Raw genomic sequence first — 24,954 nt, 5'->3', positions numbered from 1 at the left:
GATCTTTTCATACATTACAAATCTGCCTTTCCTCGTAAAGCTAAAGTAGGGTATGCGAAGGATGAAATAACACGCATCCACAATAAATGCAGCAAAGAAGCTGATAAAATCACCTGCATAGTAAATTCACCAAAACGGACGCAAGAAATCTTCTCTAACACCGGCCTCATTTCAATGATAGAATCACAACAGCTATCCGCAGAGCTATACAAAGAGAAGGTCTAGAATACAACTAATACACACCGGGCCATCACTTAATTTAATCGTTGCTGTGTCTTTCTCGTTAATTATTCAACAACTAACATCACAATAATTATAAACAGAAATACCATAGGTATTAAACGTAACGTTAACTCCCTTTTTTAAAAAATATCGTAAAAAAAGAAACTTAGACATGTGCATGTTTTTTTCTAAACAGTTCACTTCTTGTATGCAAAAAAGAAAAAATACTCGATCTGAGATCGAAACCAAAACCAAAAGATGAGTCAAGTACGATAACCATTAGGCCAGGTTGACACGTTCTTTAACAATGATCAAAAGCAACATCCACCACAGTAATACACCCTACACAATGAACACTACTAACATGTGTCATTGTAATACACGGTATATCAAATATAATGCATCACATGTGAAAAAAATCATACATCGGTAGTACAGTGAGTCACCTGCATATCAGAATCAAGGAACACTTACAAACACAGGCCTCTTCTGTTCACAGGCACTTCCATACATGCAGCAGTACCAACAAATCCATCAGAGTAGATATCTTTGCCACTGAACGCAACGTTGGTAACCTTCGAATCAAAGAATCAATTCTGATTGCTAAATAACAACCTGAGAATAATCACCGACATGAATTATCCCACCTTTATGCAAAATAATAAAATAATATAAAAATAAATAAAATAAAACTTTATTTAAGATTATTATATTATATTACTACCTAATAAATAACCACTCAAATATTAAGTGAATACATCTATTTATTCAATACTACTTAAACAGTCACTCAAGTTTTAATTGACTACGTCTACTACCACCAACCGAATAATATAAATTATAATAAAATAGCAAATTAAAATAAAACTAATATATAAGTAACTGGTTCATTTAACAAATATATTAATAAAAATAGATAATTAAATAGTGATTTAATATATATATATATATGTGTGTGTGTGTGTGTGTGTATGTGTGTAGGTGTATGTGTGCATGTGGGTTATATGCAGACCAGTATATATGTGTATATGGGTATATGCAGGTGCGTGGATATGTTCACATGTATGGGTGGGTGTGTACATGCGGGTTATATGCAGACCATCACATTAACGTTGCTTGGTCATTACTTTTTAATTGTGTCGCTTCAGTGAAAATCTCTCTCAGACCCCCCACGCTGTCTGGTACCGTCGCAGAGGGACAAACAAACAAAAAGAAATAAATCTGACTCGGCTTTTTAAGTGCAAATGATGTGCATTTATTCGTGGTTCTTCTAAAACAACGTATTTCATTATTTTTCCAATGTCTCTTCGCACACACATGTGTTTTTCTGAAAAGTCTCTGTCGCCGCTACCCCCATGCCGGTGCTTTCTCACCCTCGACTTTCACACGTTCATCTTACCCGACGCGCATTTTGCTTATCTTCCGACCACGCGTAGTATTTTTTATCTCCTTTTCTTGTGATGCAAGCTCGCACACACTTGCTTATTTGCATACGTGCTTTAACCATTGCTGCTAATATTTTCGTTAGCCAGCTATCCTTCGGACCCTGCTGATATTTTTACACGCGCCCACGCGTGCTCTGTTACAGATCCTATCAGGAATTATATTCGGGAAGGTTCTTTATTATTGATAGCCGGGAGTTTCCTGTTAGTAAATACTGACGATTTCGTTCCCAGTTATTTTTATACCGATCAGAATTCTTATTTGAGAGATTGATTTCTATCAATTTTCCGGCCTTGTGCCTCACTTTCTACAGTGAGAAGCAAACTGATAGAAGAAGACAAAGAGTAAGACAGAGGCACGAGGAAAACATCTGAGAGTGAAAAGGGTATTCTTGTAGCTATTGTACTAAATATAAGACCATCAACATTTGTTTCCCCTAAGGCTATTTTGTTATATCTCTACTTATACGTAAAAGACATATATTTGTCTATGTGTTCGTTCCCTATGGACTACAAAATGGTTGCGCTGATTTTTTTTTTTTTTTTTTTTTGTAATTTCACGCAAATGTACTTTATGTGTCAGGGGGTGTTCGTATATAGGTTTTGTGTCGGAATATCTTCGATTAGTAAAGAAAATCGATAACCGAAAATATCTCAGTGAAGAAGGAACGGTTGGATTGTGACCAAAGCTACCATTTTTTATACAGCTTAACAACACAATTGCATTTAATAAGATTTGTTACCGCACAAGCAGAAGGGTTCAGCATATTAGAATGCTAATATTTTATGCATATGCATGTTAATGCCTTTGTGATGTGTTTCATTTTACTAGTTGAAGTTCTCAAAAGTCAAGGACCCCGTTCCTGGGGCAAACAATTAATATCTAGTGTGAGCTACACAGATAGCTAAATATGCTATCAAAGTTCCTTTGTATATCGCTATGTTGGGTCAGTAAAAAATTTAGAAATATTAAGTTTCTTCCTACGTATTTACTAACTCCCTTATAACATATCTTTCTTGTGGTTTCTTGGTCTTACTAGATTCCAGGACAAGAGGTAATCTAGTCTGGTGGAGTATCCAGCTTAGTATTTTTAATAAAGGCAACTTTATTTAGGAAAAGTGTACCAATCCTTATATATATTTAAAATATTTTATCAAGATTTACATGCAGAAGATAATACGCTCATATTAGGTTATTTATAAAAAAAAACCTGCACAGAGAGACCTTAGATACTCGAGGACAGTGTATAGTAGGCATTCAAGTTCTCCGCAATAGGTATTCAAATTTTCTCCTGTAGACATCAAAATTCTCTCAAGTACACATTCATTCTCCCCAGTAGACAGTCAAGTTCTCTCCAGTAGCATTCAAGTTCTCTCAAATAGGCATTCGAATTCTCTCAAGTAAGCATCTATGTTTTACAAAGGTATTCTAGAACGCACTGAAGTTCTCTCCAGTAAGCATTAAAGTTCTTTCCAGTAGGTAATGAAGTTCTCTCAAGTAGGCATTCAATTTCTTTACATTAAGTATTAAATTTCTCTCTACAAGGCATTTAAGTTCTTTGCGGTAGTTATTGAAGTCCTCTCCAGTAGACTTTAAAGTTCTCTCCAGTAAGTTCTCTCCAGTAGGCATTCTGTATGCCTCACTGGGTTTCTATGTATGCATGTGTGCGCAAGTACGTGTTTGTTAATTCTTGTAGTCAAAGTCTTTTGGCATTTTTTTTTTGTCAAACAAATTGACGTGTGTCGCTTTTTTACTGCTCACTGTATCGATGTTTCTGTACAATAATTAGATTCATATTCGCTATAAAAATTTACAACTTTTTTTAAGTAACAAATGTGAAAATAATTGAATCTTTTCAACTAATTTTTTAGTGTTAAAACAAATTAGTTTTATTAAATATCAGTTTTGTTTTTGTTCTTTTTGTATGCACGTATATAATCTATATACTATATTACATATGGTGCTGTTTTTTTTTCTTTAGTTTTTCTCTTCGTGCGCAAATATAGAAATATGTGATTGATTAAAAAAAAAAAAAAAAGAATATATATTACTAAGGCGGACATTTTCTTTTACAATCTCAATACCCGAGTTCGTATTTCAAGTATCTCGGCTTCTTTTTAAAAAGTTAGATACGCCATTTCTGATTTTTTTAAAAATGAGAATTGGTTCTTCGTATTATTTGGATTTTGTTCTTTGTTTTTTTTTCACTTATCAAGGCTCGGAGGACACTCGAGGATAAGGGTTATTGAATGTAAAGCAGTCAATAGAATAATATCGTAGTGATCGTTAGTAGTGCAAATTTGACAGATTGGATTACTTAAGGAAATGTTTCATCAAGAATTTGTTTACGTTGGACTTGAAAACGACCATATTGTAGTCAGCTGGAAAGCGGGCAAACGCAAAAGAATTCCACAGGCGTGCATTTCTAAGAAAGAAGCTTTGTTCATGGAATCTACGTTAAGGTTTAGGCAGAGATAAAGAGTGGCGAAAATTATTGATAGTGGTTTCAGATAGACGAGTGTTTTTCGTGAAAGTTTGACGAGGGAGCATAGATTGGAGCTCAGACGAGCTCAGACTTGCCATGAAAATAACGATGAAGCAGAGAGGCTCGCAACGTCTCTTCTGTGGAAAAGAGGTTGCAGGGAAGAGAAAATGTCATCCCCCACTAGGCTACGAAGTCTATTTTGAAATCTGTCAAGGCAGGATAAGATCTTTCTAGCAACTCCTGCCCAGATGTGGCAATAGTGCTCCATACTCTGACGTCCCTGACTTTTATATAGATAGAAATTGCATCAGCAATGAGATATTTCCGGCTACTTTTCTCATCTTGAGTGTTATTTTCAACAACGCTTCGGTCGATGTAACATCCGACTTTCTTCAGGTGTATTTTATCGAACTCGAGAATGTTTCTTTTGAACTCGGCAATTTGGACAGAATTTCGAACGGAACCGCTTATTTACTTCACGGGGTAGCATACTTATTTACTTCACGGGGTAACATACTTTCTTTCTTTCAGCCATGACTGGCTAGAGGTTTAAAGTAATTCACAACTGAATTTTTCGGTCGCTCATACTGAGAATTGAATCTTCAACCTTCAAGAGAATATTACTTTCCAATTGATTTGTCCAAGTAATCTCACAATTGCATCACGGATCCTCTCGATAAAGTACACTTGTAAAAGGTCGGAAGTTACATCGTCCGAAACGTTGTAAATATGACACTCGAGATGGGAAAAGTAGTTTCATAACGTATTACCTAGCTCTACCTATGTATCAAGCACTGTTAAAGTAAATACTGCAAATTAAGCATAAAATTATATCTCCGTATTTATGTGTTTAAATGAAGTAGTTATATATATATATATATATATATATATATATATATATATATGTATATATATATATTAGTTCTTAAATAAACAAATTAATGATACATTCCTTTAATTAAATTAAAACAGCGTTTCTATTGAACTCTCATTCTTGACGTTATTCTCGCGTTGCCTACGCACAGTTCAAACATTCCAAAATACAACCGCTAGATACAACGCACGGCTCTATACAAACAGACTTCTTGCTCCAAATTTTCAACATGGCAAGGAAGAAGAAAAAGGAGAAAAAAGAAACAAAACAACACACTGAAGATGGATTATACCTCCGAAATATATTTGTGATAAATTTCAAACAAGTAAAATATTTGTTTATTTTCCTAATATTACGTTGTGATTTGGCTTTCAAGCGCACTTGATGCGTATTTTATTTTATTCAAATTAAAACAACGTTTCTATTGAACTCTCATTCTTGACCTTATTGCAGACATTTTTTTTCATCTAATGAGTTGTTCTTACTCATCGTACTGATTAACACTGAATTTAACATGATCTTAATGGACTCAATAGCGATCACGTCGGGGTCACCAACCTGCAGTGTTGTCCTGAATAGCTGTTATGGAGGTCAGAGACGACGCCACAGATTGGTTCTCATTGGGTCTTTTCCGCCAAAGGTCTATGAAACGGGGAAAAAGCAGATGTTCTAGAGTCTTGTTCAATGTACGATGGCTTAAATATCCTCCAGTCTCAAAGCTGTCTCTGTTTGTTTAAATGAGTGTCTCCTTTCGCACTTGCTTATCAGTTTCACATAGATTTGTTGTTTCGGAGTTTGAAACGATTTTAATTGGTTGAACGTATGCTGATTCCATATGCTTCTGTAAAAACGTCCTTGCTTTGGAGAATTAGAAAGGAATCAAACTCCATCGAAACGGAGAAAAGAAAGAAGGCAGTATAGTGAATTATAGACATTTGCTTTTCAGCGTTTGTGGGAATCACTTCGCAATTAAGTCGCCACAATCACTGACATGTGACGCCGAAGAAGGTGTATGCTTCTATTTCTTTGGCTTGGAATATGCTCTTGGACTGGCCAAAGACGCGCATTAGATTTCGGCCCATTTGATTGTCAGGCCAAATAAAATCGAGATGACGATCACGTTCCGCTCACAGACACAAAAGGTTTTACCGACCACGAATCCATTCCGCTGCGCACCTGATGCGACCGTCTCGCAGGTATCGGTAATTCCATTTCTACTAACACGTCTGAATATTGTCTGAAGTTGTCCTCGTAGAGTTCTATTAGTGATGGCCGACGATTGTGCTCGAAGAATGCGATTAAGATCGGCGAGCATGTCTCCGTAGGCTTTTGTCTGCCAAAAACACAGGACACCTGAGCGAAGGACATGGTAACCCGATTATTCTAATCCCTATTTAAGGGGGGGAGGACGACGCGTTTTTGGATACGAATGATAGGCGGTTAGCTTTGAATAGAATTTTGCGTTCGTTCGATTTAACTAGCAAGTGTATGCGTCCTCCGGATGTATTAAAGATTAAAGGAATTCATTCCATAAGTGTTCAAGAATTATTCTTTTGCTTTGATTTTGGAGCGAGGTGTAATCCGGATTAGAATCTATTCATATAACATTAATCGTTGGCTAGTTTTTGATCACGTTTGACACACCGAAGTTAAGCAAAGATGAGCCTGGCCAGTATAAGATGGGTGACCATTTGGGACTTCCAGGTGCTGTCTGTGTTCCCCTCTTATCTCGGCATTGTTTCCAGTCGTCCTGGACTTCTCCTTGTCACTGGAATCAAACATTGCCGATTAAGGAGAGATTTGGTTGGGGATTAAGTAACCTTTGTCTCACAATTACACATGCAGCTGCTCCTACAGAGAGTATCCTTTGTCATTTGGGACTGAACGGAGGCATTGAATATATTTTTAGCGCTTTACATCAAGTGGTTTCCTGCCTCGTCTGGGCGATTTCTATGATAAAATATGTTCTGTTCTCGGTTTGTGAAAGAGAAAGCCTTCTCGACTGAGCCAATTATTATTTGTGTGTGTGTGTGTGTGTGTGTGTGCCAATACCGACTGCAATTTAGGAATGAGATGTATTTTTCCAATACAACCTACTCTTATATATCCGCTGCAGCCGTTCGTCAAATGTGCTTTTCAGGCTATATAAGTCAACCTTTGTCGTTGTTTCGATATATACACTTGGCAGCAATAATAAAAAAAACACACATTTGGTTATAAAATATTGTGTTTATTCAAAATATCCTTTTCGCTTCCAGAATGACAGTTTTCACATTAGTGACGGCGCACGGGCGGTATGGTGTGTGGAGAAAAGGTGTGTTCCTTCGCTTGGCCGCTGTTATCGCACGCACACACACACACACACACACACACACACTCTCTCTCTCTTTCTCTCTCTCTCTCTCTCTCTCTCTATATATATATATATATATATATATATATATATATATATATATATTAGCTGTACCCTGCCACGCGTTGCAGTGGCTCAATTTGGTGTAATGGAAAAATTTAATAAAAGAGAAAATGCATGTTTCTTATATTAGTACAGCAATCCACTGCAAAAAGTGAAAAAGAAGGCGAAACTGAAAAAAAATGGTACTCTTGCAGAATTTGATCTGGATCCTCGAGAGTTTCTGTCAATCATTCATGTTTTGGACTTGACCAACAATCAGTGGATGAAACCGAACGTAGCAAAAATGTTGAAACGCTAAATGCTTTTTTTTGTTGTTGTTTTAAAAAATGTGGGTTAGTAATTAATATTTGGTTGATGGTGGGGGGGAGGGGATGTTACTATACACAGATTCGAAAAAGTCGTCCAAAAACAAAGAAATGAAAGCAAAGGTAAGGTAATTTACGTTTCTACCTAATTGGATAATTGTTTAGTGTTTTTATGTAATGTAAAATGTTTAATTGGCTCCAAAAACAGAAATGGTCGCGGATTCTTTTGAATACGTTAAGTTTGGGAAAGTAAGTTGAAAACTAAAAACTATACAAAACAGTGCCTGAAACTCACCGAACATATGTTACCATGACATAGGCTTGCATAATCGATAGGTTTCTGACAGTATTTTGTATAGTTTTTTTAGTTTTAACTCACTTTCTCTAACTTAAAGTAATCAACAGTGTCCACCACCATTTGTAGCTTTCAAATACACCAATAAACACTGTTTTTCGAGCCGACTAAACGTTACATTAAATGAAAAGGGTTTATATTACTAAACACAGATACAAAGAAGTTGTCAAAAAATAAATATATAACAAATAAATGTTATCAAAGGCAAGAAAAGTAAGTGTTCTACCTAACTGGATAAGATTTTAGTGTTTTATGTAATGTATAATCGGTTCAAAAACATTCAATGTTTATCAGTATATCTGAAAAATACAAATGGCGGCAGACTGTATCGAACACGTTAAGTTTGGGGAAATTTTGGGAAAATGAGTTTAAACTAAAAATACTGTTAGGAACTCACTCAATATATGTTACCATGATGTAGGCTGGCATATAATCGGTGGTTTTAAACTTTTGCTCGATACAGGTGACGACTTTTAAAAATCCCTTTTAGTGATTACCTGGTTTGAGGATATTTGTACAACTAAACGGCAATTCTGCTAAAAAAATCCGGTATTATTTTACTTTAAGGCCCGTTTCACGTTCATATATAACGAAATATTTTATTGTAGATTTCGGTGTGCTAAAAACGAATCTGCAAACCGTTTACGTAGCAAAAAAAAATTTTTCATGACATTCATGAAATTACTTTTTCGAAAAGTGGGTGATCACTTTTCAATGTAAATTTAACTTAGAATGAGCACCCACTTTCTGGCCACCTGAGAGAGGGGCATTTTTCTGTTTCTTGGCTAAAAAGTTTTTTGTTTGATTTCTTTTGCATGGTAATAACCCCTGAACTCTGGGACTATTTTCCATTTAACAGCCGTAGCCTTCGTTTACGCTATGCGTAAGCATAAACGAAAGCTGTTTAGCAAATAAACATGGGAAAAAATCCCCCCTCTCTCAGGTGGCTAGAAAGTGGGTGCTCATTTTAAGTTAAATTTACATGGAAAAGTGATCGCCACTTTTTCGAAAAAGTAATTTCTTCATATCATAAAAACTATTTTTTTGTGACGGAAACGGTTTGCAGATTCGTTTTTAGCACACCAAAATCTACAAAAAAAATGTTGTTATTTACGAACGTGAGACGCACAGCCCTTAATGGAAAATTATATAAAAAATCCGGGGGAAAATAGTTTTCAATAAAAACAGCAAATGAATTCGATAGAAAAAAAATGGATGCTATTTTTTTTCTTTCTGTGTGTTTCTTGGCTAAAAAGTCTTTTTGTTTGATTTCTTTTGCATGGTATTAACCCCTGAACTCTGGGACTATTTTCCATTTCACAGACGTAGCCTTTGTTTATGCTATGCGTGAGCATAAACGAAAACTGTTAAATATGCATTCGCGTACCAAACTGCCTTGTCAAAAAAACCTTTAAGCCAATAAACACGAAAATAAATGCCCCTTCCTCAGGTGGCCAGAAAGTGGGTGCTCATTTTAAGTTAAATTTAGATGGAAAAGTGATCATCCACTTTTCGGAAAAAAAAATTTCTTCATATCATGAAAACTATTTTGATACTCCTTGGGCGTTGAGTTCCATGGCGACCCGCAGAATTATTTAATGGTCGTTCCCTTAGTACCCCCCTAATCTAGGCTAACGCATATGCACGTAACATTTTTTATTTATTTACTTACGTGGTGGAGTTTCTATACTGATAGGTTTTTTGAAATTTTTTCACTGGATTATTATTGATTCAACACTAACCAGATTATGAAAAAAAATTGAAAAAAAAAAATCATTTCAACCTTTGAAAGGGATACTCACTTTTTAGTTACCACGTTCTGGTAAATCGGTCACTTTTTATTTATTTTTTTTTTTTTTCTAAATACGGAAGTGTCTTCGAGAGATATAAAATGGTCGCATGTTGACGAAGCAATGTATCGGGAGGCGTACGGGATTAAAAATTATTGGTAAATTTTTAGATTAGGTCCACCTCCTCAATTTTCTTTTAAATGACGCATCGAAATTTTGCAGAAATAAGTAGTTATCAAGATATAAAAAGTTGTATTATGCATTGTAATCTTTGGCGTCCATCTTTTTTACGTGTGTGTATTTGTTTATGGCGCGTGTGCACGTAAAAAGATGGCCGCCGAAGAATACAATGCATAATACAACTATTTATTTCCGCAAAATTTCAATGCAATTTGCGTGTTCAGCATACTCGGAAACCTATAAATGTCGTCATTGAAAGGAAAATTGTGGAGGTGGACCTAATCTAAAAAAATACCAAATTATTAAACATTTCTCCAGCATGTTAGTGAAATTTATAATACTTTAAAAAAATTAAAAAGAAACAAAAAAGTTTTGAAAAAAAACTCACCTTTCACAAAAACAATTAAAAAAAAAACACAAACTGACTAAATAAGTTAAAAAAAAAATTATTAAAAATCTCGAAACTTTATTTTCATGAAAACAATAAAAAAAAAAGTCCTGTTCTCTCTATTTTTTTTTCTTTGAGAAACAAATATATTTCTGACTTACAAATGCGGTAGAGACTCATTAATTTTACTTTCTATAGTTTTGATATACCGCGTTTTTATTGCTTACAAAATGGGTGACTGATTTATCAGAACGTTGTAACTAAAAAGTGAGCACCACTTTCAAATGTCAAAATAATGATTTCTTTTTTACATTTTTTTTTAATAATCTGTTTAATTAGAGTCCAATCAATAATAATCCAGTGAAAAAAAAATTCCAAAAACCTATAAGTATAGAAATTAAGCATGGGAGTATACAACAACGTCGCCTTTCGCACTTTTACAAACATTTTTTTTTAAAAAGTAACTAAACCATTTATTGATAATTTGTCACGTGTACAAACATTTATTTATTTACGTAACTCTTTTCATGAATAAGAAAAGTTTTACTCTTTAAGAATAATAAAAGGAAAAAGTTACTGAACATTTATAAAAGGACTTCTTTTCATGAAGGCCAGAGGAATAGTTGGCCGAAAATTCGTGAAACAACAACAATAAATAAAAATGGTGCTAATGCAGAGAGCGATCCGCGCTATTTTTTAAATCATATTTCCACATTTAAATAACGTTTTACGATATGTTTTTTTATTTATTCAATTGTAAGGTTAAAGTACAGAATAGGTACAAAACATCCTTACCTCCCTATGTTAAGAATGACTTTTTAAATAATAACATTATTTCAGCACGGATCACTCTCTGCATGAGTAATCTTATATAGAAAAACAAAAAAAAACTCAAAAGCAAGCAACAAACTTTTTTTTTTGGCCTTATATAATAAAGAAAAGATGTGTAAATTAAAAAATTTGGAAGATAAACAAATAAAATATGTTTTTTTTTGTTTTTTTTTACTTATCGAGTTAACAGAAAATGAAACCTTTCGTCAATTCGTGGCTGTGAAATGAATCGAACCGGAAGTTCAGTTTTATCAACAGAACAGATTCGCAGAAACGATTAAATAAAAATATTTATTTTATTTAATATTTTAATTTTAATTAGGTAAATTTATTTTAATAACATAAAAACATACCTCGACTCTAAAAATGGGTTGTCTGAAAATTTCAAATAAATTCGTAACGTATAAACATGGTTTTATTTGTTTAGAACGAACCAACTTTACATTTTTATATATATAGATATATATATTACCATTTATTTTATTGTCCCAGATGACGTCAAATGCCAAACCTTTCTGTTTGTGTGATAATAAAACTTCTGAAATGCGCATGTGATGTTAGGCTGAATAAACTGTTAACTTTTGTCAAAATTGCCTGTCCCTTCTTTCATCGGATTTTTTCGATTATCGATATTTATCGAAGACATTCCGATACAATACCTGCCAGATACATAAAGAACATTTGTGTGAAATTTCATAAAAATTCGACCAACTATTTCGGAGTCCATACAGAACAAACGTACGCACACACACACACACACACACACACACACACACACGCAGAGACAAAGTTCCTTTTATATAATAGTAAGTATTTTTTGAGATGAGGATTGGTTATTCCAAGTACTCTAACTACTGCGCCACGGGTCCGTGGAAAAATTATAAAAAAGTGATATTCTCCTGAAGGTTGAAGGTTCAATTCTCAGTGTAGGCGGTCGAAAACACACAATTGTGAATTACTTAGGACATCTACCCAGTCATGGCTGACGGAACAAGAGCATGCTACCTCTAAATTTGCTCGATCATCTAAATCCTATTTACCACACAATGTATATTTATTCTTGTTGTTTGGATTTTATTTTCGTCTTGATGGGGGTGGGGAAAGGGGTCAAGTGCCTAAAATGGGTTCTACAATGTTTATCAAAATTAGCACTCGTAACACACTTTCAACTTTCTTTCTCAAGAGATAGCTTCAAGCATGACCTAAGCAGAAATGTAATTTTATTATATCTGTCAATAAATTATATTATATTTGTCAATAAATTATATTATATTTGTCAATAAATTATATTATATCTGTCAATAAATTATATTATATCTGTCAATAAATTATATTATATCTGTCAATAAATTATATTATACCTGTCAATAAATTGTATCTGTCAATAAATTATATTATATCTGTCAATAAATTATATTATATCTGTCAATAAATTATATTATACCTGTCAATAAATTGTATCTGTCAATAAATTATATTATATCTGTCAATAAATTATATTATATCTGTCAATAAATTATATTATATCTGTCAATAAATTATAGTATATCTGTCAATAAATTATATTATATCTGTCAATAAATTATATTATATCTGTCAATAAATTATATTATACCTGTCAATAAATTGTATCTGTCAATAAATTATATTATATCTGTCAATAAATTGTTCGAACGCATCGAAACACGAACTGTGAAAAATCGGCGTAAACTTTCAGGACAGTCTAATATTAAAGATTGCTCGATAAGAACGAATAAATTCAATAAGTTTCTAAAAGTTATTTCTTTCCTTTTTGCTGGGACCGAGATGTAGTTACTCTTCGGATGTTGCACGTCATAGTTTCTTATATTATGGCTCCCGGGCAACACCGATTTTTCCGAACGCTGCGTTTTAACATATCGACCTTATAAAGAACTAGTCTGAGTGCCAGGCGTAGCCCGGATGTTGGAAAGTGTGTGTTGAAAGAAAAAGTGGTAGCTGAAAGGCAGGCTCGAACCTGTACCGCAAAGGAGAAAAAGAACATGAAAAAAAACGTGACATCTTTGCTGCTGCGTCCATCGCAAAGCCGGAAATGACGAATCTTTGAATTAAGGCTAATCAATCGAAAAGAGGGGATGAATTTCGAAAATACTGTCGAAAAAAAGACCCCTCCCTGTAGAAAAGTGCCCAGTTGAGGGTTGAGGAATTAATGCTTTTAGCCAATTTTTCGATATTTGTTGTCCGAAGGGGCGATGTTTAAGAGGATGCTAATCTCGTGAAAATCCGTTTCAGACATACATACATACATACATACATACAATTAAACAGATAGGTGATATTTATATTATAGAATATGTTGAACACTTTGGAGTTAGTACATACTGTAACTACAAAATTGTAACCCTAGAATAAACGACGTGATTCCATGTCCGTTTGATGAAAACCGGTTTTCTTTTTCTTTTTTTTTCTTTTTTGCAGATCATCTACTAGTTGGCCAGTTGTGTTCAAATCCCTAAAGCGATAGGAGCCTTTTATCATGTCGGAAAGTGAAACAATGTTCAACGAGCCAAATCAGAGATGCGCTGTTGTACAACTGTACAACTCATGCTCTCTAACGATCCAAGTTATGACAACAGGCCCATTGCCAACACCCTCAAAATGCATCGCTGGATTATCACGAATAACAGGAACGTGCTCAGAGTGATGAAACCAGAGTTTCCGGCCACGGTTATCGTCTTTGATGTGATTTCAAACGAGGGTCACATCATGCCACCTCACATCTTCTAAGTCGGCGTGAAAGTCAATACCAAAGTATACTGGATGTGTTGAAGAGTGTGGTGATCCCCTGGTGCAATGAGGTGGCCACTAGCAAACCCTGAGTGTGACAACAGGACTCCGCGCTGACCCACAAGTCCAAAGAAACTTGGGCTTGGCTTCAGAAGAAGTGAACTCTCACTAATCCATCTCCTCCATCAACCTTGACACGCTGGCCTACTTCATTTGGTCATACGTCAAGAACACCACCAACATGACCTTTCACAACACCGAGCTGCCGCCGAGTATTCGCGAGCTCCAGCCTACGCTTAAAGAAAAGGCACGCTCCCAGCTCCAGACACGTATTAAGGCTGAAGGTGACTTCATTGAATAGATATCAGCTCTACTACATAATCAAGCTATCTGAATTGATTTTGACAATAAAAGTTTAAAAATAAAGCTGTTGTTTTTTTAGGGCGACGCTGTTATCGTTCCAGCTTGTCTATACCACTCATCAATCTACAATTTACATTTATTGCTCTTGCAATCACGGAAGCTACCCAAATAAAATTAAAGGTGCCTCCAGAGCACTGGTATAATCACCTTTTCCAAATTACTAGCATCCTCATCTCCTTAGCCCGAAAAATTCTTAAGTAACGTTAAATTAAGAAAAGGAATACATTGGAATTAAATTTCTTTCCTAATAATGGCTGAAAAACTCGATTTCCATTTTACGAAACCGCTATAACTTCTGTATCGTTGTACGTAAAAATTCACGGTTGGGATATTATATACCACTTACAAAATATAATGCTATAATCGTCTAATATATCTTTCTAGATTAATTTTACATGCGAATATACTGTTAAATTTTTTGTAGATTCTCTAACTTTTCTTTTTATCGGTCACATATAAACATCTTGACACACGTACACACATACACGTGTACATTGACACATTTGTGTGTGTGTGTATATATATATATATATATATATATATATATATATATATATATATAAAGATCAATGTTTTAAAAATATTAAATAGTGTCATGTTAAGTCGGTGACAAGCATTATATAGATATTACTATATTATTTATTTTTAGAATACTAATAAAATTTTGTACCACAAAAGTGATTTTAAATATATATATAAAATATTTATATATAATATATATATAATATATATATGTAAATATAATACACACACACACACACACACACACACACACACACATATATATATATATATATATATATATATATATATATATAGTAATGGTATTAAAGAGTAAATCTTTAGCAAACTTATCAAGATAAAATAAGCCCAACACTAGGGGGGGGAACAATAATATTAAATGAAAGATAAGGAATAAATTTTATATATGACTTTATTATATCATAAGAACAATAAAGTAAAATTAAAAAGGGGAAAATTAAGAAAAAACGCTTTAGGTCATGGCATTTCAAAGCTTAATGCTTCTCATCAGAAAAAGAAGGAGAGAGGCCATAATCATACCAAATTCAAATATAGAAATAACTTAATGACATTTAGATGTGAAATGAGAATAGAAAGACTAGGATCAATTTTTTCTATGTTTGCATTTTTTGTATAATTCTGGCCCTTCTCTTCTGATCAGGAGCATTTAGCTTCGAAATACTATGGCCCAAAAGAGGTTTTTATCTACAGACTTGAAATTTGGTATATGTGGCATTCGGACATGTGGAAAATTATTTTTAATCGTTTTGCATCCCCACCCCTCAAAAAAGTATCTGAGTGAACAAAATTGAAAAATTAGTACTTGGGGATCATCGAATTTCACGAGGTTTGAAACACTTTTTAATGAACATGGCAAGCAAGCTAGTCTGATTGTTATTGTACTTAGTTAACTGTGTTTAGGTTTTGGTTTCGATCTCAGCTCGGGTATTTTTTTATTTTTACTTACAAGAATAAACATAATACTCGCATGTCTAAGTTTCTTTCGTTTTGTTTTTGTTTTTTATCATTTTTAAAGGAATTTATCGTTACATTTAATACCGGGCAACACCATATACATCTTCTAGTATATATATATATATATATATATATATATATATATATATATATATATATATATCGCCCCAAAAAAGGAGAAAAATACAGGGGGGGTCTCAAATTCGGTAAACGTGGACAGTACTCGAGACTTCCTCTTCGTCCGAACTAAATGTTTCGAAGGTGACTATCAAGACATGATGATAGTGGGGAAGTGCTCCATCCCGCTGGAAGTGCTATTCTTTATTTCTAAACATCTCTTGGGAACGTGGTATAGTGTATTCATGTAGCAAGTTGAGATAATTTAAAGAGTGTATACATGTTATTGGGACACCCAATATATATATATATATATATATATATATATATATATATATATATATATATATATATATATATATATAGTAATTTATAAAATATATATGGCGATTAAGCTACACTGAATATTCTGCGTTTTATCCATTTATCCACTGTAGGATTCGTAAGGCTTATGCGCATAAGCCTGACGAGTCCTACAGTGGATGAAACGCAGAATATTCAGTGTAGCTTAATCGCCATATATATTTTATTAATTACTAACTAGCTCTACCTACGTATTGAGCACTTTTGAAGTAAATACTTAAAGTTTACGCATAAATCTATACTTTCGTATATTAAATTTATGTGAGTAAATGAAGTAGTTATATATATATATATATATATATATATATATAGAGAGAGAGAGAGAGAGAGAGAGAGAGAGAGAGAGAGAGACAGAGAGAGGGGGGAGAGACAGAGAGACGGACGGAGATAGAAAGACACAAAGAAAGAAGAACAAGAGAAAGCAAGAGATCAATAGATCAATGAATATACATTTACACGATGAAAGAAAATATTATAGGAAGAAGTTGAAATATGCCTACACGCAAGGTTGAGCCTCCTTCCAACTCGAAGATGCCTGAGATGCGTGTATGCCAAAATAATTAGATGGAGTGGGGGGATGCCATAAATAAAGCTGTTCGTTCGTAGAGTCAAACAGATTAAGCAAACTAAAGTGACATCTTTATAATTAATTAATCTGTGGACAGTTAATTAATTACTATAGCTTCCGATGAAAGTATCATTTGCCCTCGAACATATATACTGATATCAAGGTCGAGTCTACTTGTCTATCTTGGTTTCTTAATTACGATGTATATATATATATATATATATATATATATATATATATATATATATATATATATATACTAGCAGGGAGACCCGACTTTGTTAGGGATTAAATGATGATCAACGAATATATATATATATATATATATATATATATATATATATATAAAGAAAGATATATATATATATATATATATATATGCATATATATATATATATATATATATATATATATATATATATATATATACTCATACTAGCAGGGAGACCCGACTTTGTCAGGGATTGAATGATGATCAACGAATATATATATATATGTGTGTGTGCGTGTGCGTGTGCGTGTGTGTGTGTGTGTGTGTGTGTGTGTGTGTGTGTGTGTGTAAATATATATATATATAGAGAGAGAGAGAGAGAGGGAGAGAGAAAGAGAAATGGAGAGAAAGAGAGAGAGATATCTTTCTTTCTATATATTAAACAAAAAGAAACTCTGTTTATGTGTGTGTGTGTGCGTGCGTGTGTGTTTGTGTGTGAGTTCGTTCTCTATAAACTCGAAAACGGCTGGGTTGATTTTTATGAAATTTCAGACAAGTGCTATATTTGCCTGGCAGTATTCTTAGATATGTTTTGTTATCGGAATGTCTTCGATAAGTATTGATAATCCAAAAAATCCGATGAAAGAAGAAACAGGCAATTCTGACCAAAGTAAACTCCTTAGATAATCTTTGATATGAAAAGCGGCGCGTTCAAACTGAATGCTTTTGTTTAAAGCACAATTTCACAATGATACTTGACTTTTTCATTTTAAACAAAAATTCTAAGCAATTATCACCGCGTAAGCAGTAAGGCCAGCCATATAAAATCAACAGTATATTCTTTGGTATAAAAAAGGCGCGGTCGAAGTGAATGTTTCTGTTCAGAGCACAGTTGAAGCATGATACTTGATTTTTGCATTTTAAACTTTAATGCATGGCATTATATATATTAAAACAATATTGTTATAAAATGAACGGTAGATGCTCTATAGTGCAATGTCAACTAAAATATATTGTGAACTAAGTCACTGCGAGAGCCATGGGAAGCTTCCTCCAGGTGCACCACGATGAGACACCAATTAAAAAGCAATCAATCGATTTGATTGAAAAATGAGCGAATTCACCGATTTCAATGACAATAAAAATATAGGACTGTGAAACATTCATTGATCATCATTCAATCCCGAGCAACGTCAGGTTGCCCTGCTTGAATATATATATATATAGATATATATATATATATGATGATTGCAACGTCTTGTCTGACGAGTGCCATTCCTTCAGACACTTAAGGTCCATGAGCCCAAATGCTTGAGGGCGTATCTATACAAAGATGATGTTACATAGTCTTAGCTTTGTACGACAGCTAAGTCTCTCTCTGGGTTCAAAATGTTGAGATCCAGCAACAAGCAAGAGCGAGATAGCCAGCAATAAATTAAACTGCAGACCAGCTTAATACGTGTACTGGTCTCCCGCTTTATGCTTGTTTTAAATCAGAGATTTGCTTCACCACGACTTACGGGAGTCATCTCCACCCCAACACTTATATGCATACACACAAATATACACGGTGCTAGTTGGCTGTTGTCCCCGAAAAAGGGTTCTTCGCCCTTTGGAAGGTCTTGTTTTTAATCCTTCAGGGAGACTAGCTGCCTTCCTCACCAAACAAGTCTGGTGGGGGAACCAGTTTAGTCGCCGGTGACCCAACTATGAGGTAGGTAGTACTGGGTTACATGGTACGAGTAGCAGATTGGATTTCAAGACGACCTAACTACCGGATTATCCTTTCATTTATCTCACTTTCATCTTACCTGGCTTAAATCTGTTAATTAGATTATCGCCAATATTTACTTATATATAAAACGCACTTCATGCGCGTGTGTCTTTGTATGAATTCGATCCCTATGGACTCTGAAACAGCTGGGTCGATTTTTTAGCACTTTCACACAAATGTACGTTATGTATTTGGCAGTGTTCTCAAATAGATTTTCTATCTGAATGAGCCCCCCCCCTCGATAAGTATTAAAAAATTGATAATCGAAAAAGAATATGATTAAAGAAGGAACAGTTCGATTTCGACCAAAGTTAACACTGTTATACAGCCTAACTTCACAAGTGAATTTTAGAAGTTTTATCACCGCACAAGCAGAAGAGCCAACATGCAAAATCATCAGTGAGTTCTTTGATATGATGGGGCGCGTACAAAATTAATATTTCTGTTTAGAGCACAACTGAACCATGATGTTTGACTTTTGCATTTCCAACTTTAAGCTGTTATATGAAAATGATTTTATAAAATCAAGCGTAGGTTTTCTACAGTGCAATAGCGACTATAATGTATTTTTTATATAGGAATCACCACTTATCAAGGCCAAGAGGCTACTCGAAGATAAGGGTTAAAGAGTATACAGTAGAAATTGAACAATATAGTAATCGTTAGTAATGGAGATTCTGTACATTTGTTAACTTATATGGAACGGCTCATCAAGAACTTGTTTACGTTAGACTTGAAGACAGCCATATTGTAGTCAGCTGGAAAGCAGGAAAACGGAATATAATTCCATATGCATGCAGTTCTAAGAAAGAAGCTTTGTTCATGGAATCTACGTTTAGGTTTAGGCACAGATAAAGAGTGGGGGAAATTATTGATAGTGTTTTCAGCTAGGCGGGTGTTTTTCGTGAAAGTTTGGCGAGGGGGCATAGATTGGAGCTCAGCCGAGCACTTGCCATGAAAATAACGATAAAGCAGAGACAAACTTGCAACATCTCTTCTGTGAGAAAGAGGTTGCAGGGAAGAGAAAAGGACATCCCCTATGAGGCTACGAAGTCTATTTTGAACTCTGTCAAGGCAGGATAAGTCCTTTCTAGCAGTTCCTGCCCAGATGTGGCAACAGTACTCCATCCTTGGACGTACCTGGCTCTTATATAGATAGAGAATTGCATGTATTGCTGACTTAGTCGCCGCGGGGAAACAGGGGACCCTTCTTCCCTGTGCGCCATAGTGGATCCCTGACTAGAACAGGCAATCAATCGATTTGAATGATTTTAATGAAAATTGGGCAATTTCACCGTCTTCGATGACAATAAAAGTAGTGTAGAATAATTCAATCCTGGGCAACGCCGGGTCTCCTTGCTAAATAAATATGAAACGTTTGAAGAGAATCGATTTCGCGTATTCTCATTACTGGGCGCCTGTCTGTTCAACGATTGGAAATCAAGATAGCGTGCTTAACATGACCGGAGGTAGGTAAAACGGAAAACTGCTTCCGTTGCGTCTGAAAAAAAAAAGCTTTTAAATTACCCGAAGCCAATCTTAGTGAACAAGAATTACGAGTGTCTCGTTGCTTATTACGGATATTAGTGAAACTTGAACTTGGTTTTTACCTTCTATAAACAGGTGCGCGAGTGGGGAGGGTGGGATTTTATTCACGGTACAAAAAAAAAAAAAAAAAAAAAAAAAGAAAAAAGAAACGCCGTAATGCTGTAAACGACTCTTTCCTACGGGAGCCTATTTCGTTTATAGTGCAAAATTCAAACTGCTCGGCCTAACGTTTTCAGGTAATGTGTACTGGAAAAAAAATACGAGTAGAATTCAAAAGTAATGTCTCTTTAATTTCATTCAGCTCGAATGGATCATTGGTGCATCCGAATGGACCATTTTCCATTGTTATGATAACTGACCTTGTGTATTCATAGTCTGAAAGTTGAATATCTCTGTTGCAGATATTTACGGTGGGAGACTCTAAAAAAGCAAACCTGTCATGGACGTGCGTCTGAAGCAGAGATGCGTTATTGAATTTCTGACAAAAGTGCGTTGAGAATAGTGGTGACCATCTAGAAAAATAAATTCTGCTGGACAAAAGATGCTCGTTTGAAGGGTGTCACTTCCGTTTTCGTAGCTCGTCAACTTTTTTAGTTAAAAAATAGGAGGCTTTACTTTTGGAACAACACTTCTATGACAAAGCACGCTCGGACGCCCATGTACTGTCATTGTTCATCGCTGAAAAAAGTACATTGAGAATGGTGGCGCTTATGTAGAAACACAATTCTGATATATAGTACGGCCGATCGTTTAATGGTACCATTGCTGTTTCGTAGTTCTTCAATTTTTTTTTAGTTAAAAAAACAGGAGTCTTTACTTGGAGAGCACCTGTTATAGATAGACTAGCCTAAGTGCCCGGCGTTGCCCGGGTGTTTGGAGGTGTATGTTCAGCAAAAAAAAAAAAAGAAGACAAAAAAGAAAAGTGGTAGTTGGCAGGCAGGCTCGAACCCGTACTGCGAACGGAGGAAAAGAACATGAAAAATAGTGACCTCTTTGCTGTTGCGCCCATTGCCAAACCGGAAGTGACCAAGATTTACATTAAGGCTAATTAATCGAAAAAAGGGGACGACTTTTGAAAATATCAGCGAAAAAACGACCCCCCCCTATAGAAAAGTAGCCAGTTGAGGGTGAAGGGGTTAATGGTTTTAGCCAATTGTTCGGCATTCGTCGTCCGTAGGGTCGACCTTCAAAACAATACCGATCTAGTGAAAACCCGTCGCCTCTGTCGAAAGTTTTAGGCATATATACATACATACATACATACATACATACATACATTTAAACAGGCAGATAGACGACATTGCTAAGGTTGCTTTGTTTGTTGTTGAGCGCCATCTATTATGAGGATTTATGTTGACATTCATTTCCCCGATATCTGTCTCTTAGCAATTTTTTCTAGAAGAATATCGGATATTTACGAGAGATACCACGTGAAGTTTGCCAAAAGAATGACTTAAAGATGACATGGTCACTGAAAAAGATTGACATTATACCGGTTGTGATAGGAGCAACTGGCTTAGTGAAAAAGAATCTTAAGAAGTATCTGGAAACAATCCCTGGAAGACCAAACTGTAATCAAATACAGATTGCAGCCATAAAGGGAACATCATCTATTCTAAAAAGAGCCCTCAGATATAAATCAAAGTTATAATGTAATAAAGTGTTAGCTTCGGGAGGAGTTAGCTTCCTTGATCTCTTAAAAATTTATCAAGTAAAATAAATTTAAACAAAAAAAAATCATTCTACTGTAATCCAGCCGCAATAAAAAAATATAAGGAGAGTGTCTCCCGACACTTTTAAGAAACAACTCAACATCTGGCTTGAAAATATATCTGACCAGCCACCAACACCAAACTACCCTAATCCCAACCTCAGTCGTCTAGTGGACTGGGCCTCTGTATGTAGTGGACAGCCTAGGTGCAGTGAACCTCTAGCTCAGCTGTGTCAATAACCGACGAAATAACACAAACTCCAAACTACAAACTACTGCTGCGAAAAAGGTCGGCTCCCTATATCGCACTATAATAATACCCATACCTGATAGTATCTTATATCTTAACAAAACCATTATTCGCCATATTATATGAAATATATGGGCGCTTAATCAACCACGTCTCTCTCTATTAGACGTGGTCCAAAAAAACGAGTCTCTGATCTAATAAGTCACGCACTGTCAACCAAGCTCCGACCCCTATCCCATCGCCACAATGTTTAAAGTAATTTAATAGTAAGCATTCCAAACTCGTAGCACTGGTTTCGCATCTACGAAAATACCCTCGACAAGCTTTATATATAATAAGCAGCAAAATCGCCCGGTAGTGGAGGAGCTTTTTACTCTGGAAGTTTCTTTCGTCGAACTGCTAAACTTTGAAATTCCCTTCCCGTATCCTGCTTCGTCGACTATACTGCCATGCCAAAATTTAAATGTAAAGTGAACAGACATTTGGCTGTTCAACTCCTTTCTTAGAGTGTCCCCGTGGAAAAGGTTCTTAATGAACCGTAGCCTCTTACGTCTAATTGGTAGTTTGGAGAAGGGTGAATATAAGTTACAAAAACAAAGAGTGTTATAATTAGTATTGTCCATTTACACGCATAAAGTCCGCCGAAAGCATCATCATGTCAAATATGATGCAATACAAGTCATAGTTTTAGAGCCTATCGATATGTATAAGTATCATAATTTGGTGTAGTCGTAATAGAAGTAGCATAAGCAAAACTAATTGCCGCAATATTATCCGATCTTTCGTATATGAGCCCCCCCCCTCCTACTTTAAAAACAAACAACACTCGATTTGTATTATTTGGATTATTCGAACTACTGATATCATCTTGAAGAGCTATTATCACAACGTTTACACCGATGTAATCTCCATGACGTAACGAATAACGTGCCATGTACATTCGGGTCAAGGTAACACTCTTCTGACTTTTAAAGCTTCAATCATTTGGCTTTATTTTATCTCAGTCGAAATTCTCAGAAACCAAGTGGCTGACTACCTGGGGCTAACACTTGAACTCTATATATGATACATAAATATTCGAATGTTCCATTAAAGTACTTTATCTTTAAAGCACTGAGTTCCTATTTACAATGCCTCCCCACGGGACAGAGTTGGACAGCAGGGTCGTTTTTTTAATGTGAAGAAAAAAATAAATAAATAAAAACTGTCTCAGTCGTGAAGGATCCACCTCTTTGACAGAGAACAAAAAATTAAAGTGCAGCATCTGAAGAACAGATGGTATTTATTTGCTCCCCCACCAAGCAAATTAGGCACAAGGCCGATTTTTAATGTGAGGAGTGAAGGGAGGGGGAAGGGAAAAAGGGGAGCAGCTCCCGAGAGGTGGGAAATGGGAGCTGGTTAAAGGTCAGGCATGTGGGGTTGCCCCACATCTGGTCTTTGCTAGTCATAGCTAGTCATAGCTTGCAGCATCTGCCGGAACAGATGGTATTTATTTGCTCCCCCACCGAGCAAATTAGGCACAAGGCCGATTTTTAATGTGAGGAGTGAAGGGAGGGGGAAGGGGAAAAGGGGACCAGCTCCCGAGAGGTGGGAAATGGGAGCTGGTTAAAGGTCAGGCATGTGGGGTCGCCCCCACATCTGGTCTTTGCTAGTCATAGCTTGCAGTATCTGCCGGAACAGATTGTATTTATTTGCTCCCCCACCGAGCAAATTAGGCACAAGGCCGATTTTTAATGTGAGGAGTGAAGGGAGGGGGAAGGGAAAAAGGGGACCAGCTCCCGAGAGGTGGGAAATGGGAGCTGGTTAAAAGTCAGGCATGTGGGGTTGCCCCCACATCTGGTCTTTGCTAGTCATAGCTAGTCATAGCTAGTCATAGCTTGCAGCATCTGCCGGAACAGATGGTATTTATTTGCTCCCCCACCGAGCAAATTAGGCACAAGGCCGATTTTTAATGTGAGGAGTGAAGGGAGGGGGAAGGGGAAAAGGGACAAGCTCCCGAGAGGTGGGAAATGGGAGCTGGTTAAAGGTCAGACATGTGGGGTTGCCCCCACATCTGGTCTTTGCTAGTCATAGCTAGTCATAGCTAGTCATAGCTTGCAGTATCTGCCGGAACAGATTGTATTTATTTGCTCCCCCACCGAGCAAATTAGGCACAAGGCCGATTTTTAATGTGAGAAGTGAAGGGAGGGGGAAGGGGAAAAGGGGACCAGCTCCCGAGAGGTGGGAAATGGGAGCTGGTTAAAGGTCAGGCATGTGGGGTTGCCCCCACATCTGGTCTTTGCTAGTCATAGCTTGCAGTATCTGCCGGAACAGATTGTATTTATTTGCTCCCCCACCGAGCAAATTAGGCACAAGGCCGATTTTTAATGTGAGGAGTGAAGGGAGGGGGAAGGGAAAAAGGGGACCAGCTCCCGAGAGGTGGGAAATGGGAGCTGGT

Source organism: Euprymna scolopes, chromosome 31, assembly GCF_053919585.1.
Source record: "Euprymna scolopes isolate OS-2025 chromosome 31, ASM5391958v1, whole genome shotgun sequence".
Lineage (NCBI taxonomy): Eukaryota > Metazoa > Mollusca > Cephalopoda > Sepiida > Sepiolidae > Euprymna > Euprymna scolopes.
This window is presented reverse-complemented; position numbering follows the sequence as displayed.